Source organism: Mercenaria mercenaria, chromosome 3 (assembly GCF_021730395.1).
Source record: "Mercenaria mercenaria strain notata chromosome 3, MADL_Memer_1, whole genome shotgun sequence".
Lineage (NCBI taxonomy): Eukaryota > Metazoa > Mollusca > Bivalvia > Venerida > Veneridae > Mercenaria > Mercenaria mercenaria.
In genome coordinates this window covers 41,839,548-41,848,825 of record NC_069363.1, presented here as the reverse complement: position 1 = coordinate 41,848,825, position 9,278 = coordinate 41,839,548, and the positions used below count along the sequence as shown (strand labels likewise).

Genomic DNA, 9,278 nt, shown 5'->3' with positions numbered 1-9,278 from the left:
ACATGACATAAAATGATGTGTCGGTATATGACTTCTTGTTTGAGTTAATTTCTTATCACACTGGGTAATCGTCTGGGATGATGTTGCATACACATAATTTTCGTATAAATAAGAAACATATCCTGACCTTTTGGCAAACTATATAAACTATGGGTTGGTATTTAATTTTTTCAATCACTAACATTCGCACTACCAGACAGATCAATTTAAATTTTATATCAAATATTGTTGATAACATACTATTTATCTCAAACATTTCTAAAGTTTTAACCATGAACCCCTAATTATCTGTGTTATACCCTCTAGCATGTGACGCCCCAGTAGAATTTATTGCAAATATGAGTCTGGAGTGTTTAGCACAACACGTTTCTAGCTGCATCAGATTCGTGTATTCCACAGAACGTAACAAGAGAAAGAGGAATTAATACACAAAAACTTAATCAACAAAGAGAAAATATAGACAGATGCATTACAATTAGAAGGACGCGCAAATATAGGTGTCACTATCAAGGAGATGAGTAAAATGTGAATAAATTATTCTCTGTCTGTTCTTAGTTCTTGTGGATGCACCACCAAGGATATCATAGTTTATGAACACAGTTATCATCATTCTCAGGTAAGTTTTACCGCTCCATTTTGGAAATGTACTCACATTAGAAATGACGATATATTTAATTCGCATTTTAATTTACATTCTAGAATCAAATACTTTAGTTTTTAAACATGCTCATATATTGGAAAATTATCAGCTTTAAACCTGATATCAATAACAAAGAATTCGTTAACTCCGTGGCCGTGTGGTTAATGTCTCTGACTTCAAATCAATGCCCATCATCGATGTGGGTTCGAGCCTCACTCGGGGCGAAGAATTATTCATGTGAGGAAGCTATCCAGCTGGCTTACGGAAGGTCGGTGGTTCTACCCAGGTGCCCAGTTGGAGTGTTTTTCAGTCAGTAGATATATCCAGTCGCTTTATACTAATGATGGTATTAAGTATTAGAGATCGAAGGCAAAACTTGCAACATAAGAACCAGTTTGTTTTCCAGGACACTATTTCTATTTCACATATGACGTCACGAAATTACTTATTTTGTAAAATAAAGCCTCACCAGCACTTGTTTTACTGTCATCTTATTCCTATGGAAGAATATTATTTTTCTTCATGTAAGTCTATTTTTCTCACGAAGTTTTACTGTATTTATCGCCATCGTCCCATACCAAATACAACCTTTGCGATCCAGAAGATGCACATAACGGAATCAAGCAAAATACTAGTATATGAGACACGATTTGACTGACAGTGTCTGCTTTTAAGAGGTAAAGTAATTTGGAACAACCTCAATGTCTGATTTTTGAAGACATAATTCTGTTCATTTATTTACTGCGTTATTTCACTTTCTTTCGAATCAAGTGAACAGAAAGAGAGTCGCTAAAGGTTTAATTAATTATATGCAATTTCTCAATTGCATGGAATCCGTAGGGTGAAACACGAGCCTACAAATTAGCGATATTGATGTCAGTTGTGAAAATCTGACGATTTATGACATGTAATACAAACCCAGTGAACTTCCGCATCACGCCATGTTCCACTCATACCCATACACGAAAGAAAAGAATCATATTTTTCCTAAAACAGGAAAGGAATGAAATGGGACATTGAAAATGACGTCATCAGTCATAATTTGCACCAAGTTCTGGGATTTCGTATCTAAAGTACAAATAATATTATTGCAAAATGTCAGCAGATGTCCTGAAAAATCTTAGAGATACACGATACCTTAGGCATACACTGAGTATCCAGGAGGTCTAAAATGTTAATCATTTATAAATATAGGGAAACTATGACTGTTATAATAATTGCTGAATTAAATTAAAGAAATGTTATAAAATATAAAGCATGTCGTATTTTAAAGATAGCTTTAGTTTGACCAGATTTATACTGGATTGGTGTCCGTAAAGTACATGGTTGATTTGATCAACATGATGTGATACTTAAGGGTAAACAAAAGATAAAAATTAATGTAGGGGTAGATTTCCCGGAAGCACAGAGCACCCTAAACACAGCCATAGAGCCATGCATCGCAAAGTAGGCCCCACAACAAAAAGAAGCTGTAACGGAAAAATATTGTAGACGGGTTGCTTCAAAAATAAGTACATTATAAATATATGCAAAATACAGAAACATGGGGATGGGGTGGTAAGGAGTAGATAAAGGTTCGGATGTAGGGGGAAGTTGGGGCAAGGATGAATATTCAACAGGGAAAGCCACGTTCCTTAAACGCAGTATTCCTACAATGTCGCAGACACGCACGTACAAAACACACACACACACACACAACTAACATACACAATTAAACAGAAAAGTAAGGAAAAAATAACACTGTGGGGCACCGTCCATAACAAACACTCACGAATACACATACATACACACATAAGCATAAAAACAACAATAGATACTGTGAAATCATATGACTTATTTTTAGTCCTCAAAATTAAATCCCAACGAAAAAGGACTACTTCACTTTATTTATTGCTCACAAGTTCAAATCCATGAAGTCATACATCCGCGAAATTGCCCACATTACGGCATTTCGCGCTAAACAAATTAAATGATATTACTGTCTAAATAGTATCTCAATGTGTTTTACTTAATTTCTGATAGAATGCAACTTTGCCATGCATTGTAAATGGATATCATAGGTCCCATTTGCTACTTGTTATTCCTTGAAAGAGCAATGTTTGTCCAGTTGTCATTCCGTTTTGAATTACAGTTAGAACTCAGTATCTCGCATTCCAAGGGATCGAGCCTTTTACTTCCAGATAACCATATTCGACTTAAATGATATTTTGGGACGAGACATGAAAATGCCTTTGAGAGAGCGGAATTTTGAGATAAGCGTGTTCGAGAAATCGAGTTTAAAGTGTATAATATTGTTCATTTATTGATAATACTTTCTTTGACGTCTTCTTCACATACACAATATTTTTTATCCCCCCGCCAAAGGCGAAGGGGATATTAGAAATGCTCTCCGTCCGTGCGTGCGTCCGTCCGTCCGTCCGTGCGTCCGCAACGATCTTTGTCTGGAGAATAACTCCAAAAGTACTGGAGGGATTTTCTTCAAACTTCATACACTGATAGAACACATTGAGAGAAAGTGCAGTGTGCAAGAACAATAACTCTACCTTGCCTATTTTTTGAGTTATTCCCCTTTATCATATTTTCTTAAAAAAATTTGTCCGGAGCATAACTCCAAAAGTACTGGAGGGATTTTCTTCAAACTTCATACACTGATAGAACACATTGGGAGGAAGTGCAGTGTGCAAGAACAATAACTCTACCTTGCCTATTTTTAGCTCACCTGTCACAAAGTGACAAGGTGAGCTTTTGTGATCGCGCGGTGTCCGTCGTCCGTCCGATCGTCAGTCCGTGCGTCCGTCCGTCCGTAAACTTTTGCTTGTGACCACTCTAGAGGTCACATTTTTCATGGGATCTTTATGAAAGTTGGTCTGAATGTTCACCTTGATGATATCTAGGTCAAGTTTGAAACTGGGTCACGTGCCATCAAAAACTAGGTCAGTAGGTCTAAAAATAGAAAAACCTTGTGACCTCTCTAGAGGCCATAATTTTGAATGGATCTGCATGAAAATTGGTCAGAATGTTCATCTTGATGACATCTAGGTCAAGTTCGAAAATGGGTCACGTGCGGTCAAAAACTAGATTAGTAGGTCAAATAATAGAAAAACCTTGTGACCTCTCTAGAGGCCATATATTTCACAAGATCTTCATGAAAGTTGGTCAGAACGTTCACATTGATGATATCTAGGTCATGTTCGAAACTGGGTCACGTGCCTTCAAAAACTAGGTCAGTAGGTCAAATAATAGAAAAACCTTGTGACCTCTCTAAAGGCCATATTTTTCATGGGATCTGTATGAAAGTTGGTCTGAATGTTCATCTTGATGATATCTAGGTTAAGTTCGAAACTGGATCACGTGCGGTCAAAAACTAGGTCAGTAGGTCTAAAAATAGAAAAACCTTGTGACCTCTCTAGAGGCCATATATTTCATGAAATCTTCATGAAAATTAGTCAGAATGTTCACCTTGATGATATCTAAGTCAAGTTCGAAAGTGGGTCACGTGCCTTCAAAAACTAGGTCAGTAGGTCAAATAATAGAAAAACCTTGTGATCTCTCTAGAAGCCATATTTTCCATGGGATCTGTATGAATATAGGTCTGAATGTTCATCTTGATGATATCTAGGTCAAGTTTGAAAGTGGGTCACGTGCCATCATAAACTAGGTCAGTAGGTCAAATAATAGAAAAACTTTGTGACCTCTCTAAAGGTTTTTTTTTTCAATGGATCTTCATGAAAAATGGTCTGAATGTTCATCTTGATGATATCTAGGTCAAGTTTGAAACAGGGTCATGTGCGGTCAAAAACTAGGTCAGTAGGTCTAAAAATAGAAAAACTTTGTGACCTCTCTAGAGGCCATACTTGTGAATGGATCTCCATAAAAATTGGTCAGAATGTTCATCTTGATGATATCTAGGTCAAGTTCGAAAGTGGGTCACGTGCATCAAAAAGTAGGTCAGTAGGTCAAATAATGAAAAAACGTTGTGACCTCTCTGGAGGCCATATTTTTCATGGGATCTGTATGAAAGTTGGTCTGAATGTTTATCTTGATGATATCTAGGTCAAGTTTGAAACTGGGTCAACTGTGATCAAAAACTAGGTCAGTAGGTCTTGAAATAGAAAAACCTTGTGACCTCCCTAGAGGCCATACCCTTGAATGGATCTTCATGAAAATTGGTCAGAATGTTCACCTTGATGATATCTAGGTCAAGTTTGAAACAGGGTCACATGCCTTAAAAAATTAGGTCAATAGGTCAAATAATAGAAAAACCTTGTGACCTCTCTAGAGACCATATTTTTCAATGGATCTTCATGAAAATTGGTCAGAATTTCTATCTTGATAATACCTAGGCAAGTTCTGGGTCACATGAGCTCAAAAACTAGGTCACTATGTCAGATAATAGAAAAAACGACGTCATACTCAAAACTGGATCATGTGGGAAGAGGTGAGCGATTCAGGACCATCATGGTCCTCTTGTTGAGTTATTCCCCTTTATCATATTTTCTTAAAACATTTTGTCCGGAGCATGACCCCAAAAGTACTGGAGGGATTTTCTTCAAACTTCATACACTGATAGAACACATTGGGAGGAAGTGCAGTGTGCAAGAACAATAACTCTACCTTGCCTATTTTTTGAGTTATTCCCCTTTATCATATTTTCTTAAAAAAATTTGTCCGGAGCATATCTTCTTCATACATGGAGGGATTTTGATATATCTTGGCACAAATGTTTACCACCACGAGGCGGAGTGTCATGCGCAAGAACCAGGTCCCTAGGTTGAAGGTCAAGGTCACACTTAGAGGTCAAAGGATACAAGAATAAAAACCTTGTCCAGAGCATATCTTCTTCATGCATAGAGGGATTTTGATATAACTTGGCACAAATGTTCACCACCAAGAGACGGAGTGTCATGCGCAAGATCCAGGTCACTAGGTCGAAGGTCAAGGTCACACTTAGAGGTCAAAGGATACAAGAATAAAAACCTTGTCCAGAGCATATCTTCTTCATGCATAGAGGGATTTTGATATAACTTGGCACAAATGTTCACCACCAAGAGACGGAGTGTCATGCGCAAGATCCAGGTCACTAGGCCTAAGGTCAAGGTCACACTTAGAGGCCAAAGGTCAGATACAAGAATGACTTTGTCCGAAGCATTTCTTCTTCATGTATGGAGGGATGTAACTTGGCACAATTATACACCATCATGAGACGAAGTGTCATGCGCAGTTCCCTTCTTTAGAATTACTTCCCTTTAGTGTTACTTTAAATAGCTTTTATTGTAACTTTTTCATTACTAGTTGTAGGGAAAATCGAGACCACTTTTCTGTAGTACAACAAGTGTGCTAAATCCAATTTTGAGGTGTCTTTTGACCAATCTCTACCTGATAAAGATTTTTTGTGGACTTGCAATTTTTTTTTTTTTTTTTTTTTTTTTTTTTTTTTTAAGATTAACTTCTCAGTGGTTACTATAAGTAATTTATATTGTAACATTTTTATAATTGACCCTAGGGAAAAAACAAGACCACTTTTCTGTGGTACAACATAGATGTTACTCTCCAATTTTAGGTGTATTTTATTATAAGGTATCTCTGCCTGGTAAGGAGTTTTTTTGTGGACTTTAAAAAACAAAAGACTTACAATGATTACTAAACAACCACAAAATTAACATTCCATTGCAAATGCAGCTGCTAGAGTAAAGAAATTTGCTTTTACGGGCATATATTGTGACATTCTGGCACTCTTGTTCCCTGTTAGCTTTCCATTCCTTCTTTTTACAGTAGCCATATAGAAAAACATCATAGCTATACTGTTCATGAAAATTAATAAAATTTAGCAGTAAACCACCTCACTACTGACTTATTCTTTCTTCCACATCTTAAAACCTCTGATGCGGACCACAACTAAACGGTTCTTCAAAGCTTTCCCCAAAATTAATACTTCAGACACTAACTTGCCAGGAACTTTAGCCTTCAATTATAATATGCCCGGCGGGGGGATTAGCCATGTCTAACATGGCTCTTGTGTGTTTTAAAATCCTATTAATATAATAACTAATATATATGTGAAATATACAAACAAACATGGGAATGATGTATGGATATATCAGAGCATTGAATTAGTGTATGGCTTGAAAAAAGAAATCTTTTGTATTCAACAAATGATCGTTTACGCCAACAAATGATCGTTTACGTCAGTAAATGATGGTGGTGTCGAACAAACAATTTCTGTTGTTTATACCTTTCACCACACACAGTATGTCTTAAACCATCCAGACCTAACAACTTTGAAAAACAAGTTTGCAGCTGTTAATATTATCACTGCGTAACAGATTTTTATTCGTATACAACGTTCTCTGACATTATGAGTACAGTAAAACTGGTAATATATTTTGTACATTGGTAAAATGACATTTACAGCAATGATAATTAACTAAAATGATGACGATAAAATCAATACGTATATTCGGTTTCTTTCATGTTCAGATATTGGCATTTTATCTTGCCTCCTACAAGTTTCTTGCATTTCTGTTGGTCAATAGACGTCACGTGGAGACAGGATATATTCCATATCTTGCAAATTTCAGACATATATTTTTATTAAAACAAAATGGCTGCCACACCGCTGGCGTAATTGAATCAAGTCAGATTATTATTAGCTCCAGCGATAGTATCGTTTCCGAGAGTAAACTTAGTGTTTTCTTGCCGATTTCATTCTACTTAACTTGAGGTTCATGAAGTTTAAAAGTAAGCCGTAAAAGCGGAATAACTCTGTATGGGGACACGGACGTTGAAATCTTGTTTTGAAGTTAAATCATCGTAAAATAAAGGAATTTTGACATATTTGTTACTCAGCCGTTTGTTGTAGGATCAGTTAATCTACGTGCAAGATTAATGATTTAACAGGAAACGGGATGAAAGCCGAAATATCAAGACATTTGTGACATCGTGAAATCTGGTGATTTTCGAAGGGATGGAACAAGAAGTTTTTTTTTGTGTTTCTGAGCTAAACCAGTTCATAACCTGTGTAAATGAGATTTTGTGTTTTGTGATTTAACCAAAATACATGTCATTGTGCATTTTATGGCTGGTGTAAATCAACTATAAACAAAACATGATGACCAAACAAATGATTGCACGATTCCAATTTGCACTGTAAGTAGCTTTGTTAATTTACAAAATGTGTCGATTATAGCATGTAAGTAAAGGGTAGTCGGCAAGATAAAATCGTCACACAGCTTGTTGGTGACAGGATACGGGATATACGCTGTCTCGAAAATCCATATCATCAAGCTTCGCTCTCGCCTGATATGGATTTCCTCGACAGCGTATATCCCGTATCCTGCCACCAACAAGCAGTGTAACTAATAGCTCACATTTTAATATAATGTTATAATGTTTAAGAATTTCTTTGTAGTTGTAAGAAATGCGCGCTTAAAGTCATGCGTCCCTCATCTCGAGTCATGTGGAGAAGTTATCAGTTACCTACGGTAACAAACAATCAGCACCGTCTTAGAATACTGTTAAGATTATAAGGCCACTTTCACCTTATTTACCCAAACTACTTTTGAAAATCGGCTTAAAACTTACCAATTGAATACTAATACTGCTGTAAGTTATCATGTTTTTCTGTACATAGACAATTCCAGCGTTCGAATACTAACGTTATGAATACGTACATTCTGCTAAAGATTTTCATTTTACTTGATAGCAGATTCGGGAACAAACTAGTGTTTTCTCTCAGCAGTTTCTAAAAATCATACGTAAGTTTAAAATTATTGGCAGGTTTTGTAATTAGTTGATTTTTGTAAAACATAATGTTGTATAACATATGGCCTTACGTAGATATGTTTTTCTTAAAAACCTGGAAGTACATCTTTCATGCAATTCAAATCTGAGACAAGTTGATATTCCAGTGAATCCTAGGTTTTCAGTTCACAACACTATACGTCTTATTTTACATGTTACAGTGCACAATTCACATTGTCATAAAAGCATCAATTATTTGCTCTGTTAAGTATTGATATAAACATAAGTATGAACTTTAAAAAGCTTTGAAATGCATACAAGTGTCCGTATATTTCTCCAAAATAGTTATAATTATAATTCAACAGAAACTGGGAAAAAAATCCGACAAAATAATTTTACAGCTAGACTGACTTAAAGATTTCCCTTTTATCGCAATGCTATGTCTTACATTACATATTAGGCTGCCAAGTTGTGTTAAGTACACAGAACATATTTATAAAGATTTAGTTAATATCTAAATTTGGCATGTTCACTTTCTCAATCTAATTCATTTAAATAAAAAAAGTTATTATTATAAGCGGTGTTTGTCTATTATCTTCAAGGGTTAAGTCGCAATATGGAAACAGCACGAGGCGCGTATCAAAATTTAAAAATTGATTGCTAGCTAAATGTAGGTTAAAAGTGATACTTGTAGTGAACAAGAAATATCTTTAAAAATGATGGTCGGCGAATTGTAATAAGGAAAGAAGTTTATGAATTTTTCATCTAACATTTATCTTTCATCTAACATTTTTCAAATTGCAAAACTAAACACCGCACTTTAACAATTTAAATGGTTCTCTTTTAATTTTTCGCAAAGGTTTCGTAGGGTTGCAATTTTGTTTCGTTTATCCTTAGA

The 9,278-nt window shown here is 35.7% G+C and overlaps 1 protein-coding gene across 1 annotated transcript in view; it reads left to right on the top strand.

Moving 5' to 3' along the window:
• Positions 1–436: 436 nt before the first annotated feature.
• Positions 437–9,278, top strand: part of LOC123524979 (pyrokinin-1 receptor-like) — a 188,696-nt gene continuing 179,854 nt past the window's right edge. The window contains exon 1 of the mRNA XM_045303637.2: positions 437–616. The gene's annotated coding sequence lies outside the window, so the exon portion shown is untranslated. The remainder of the gene's footprint in view (positions 617–9,278) is intronic.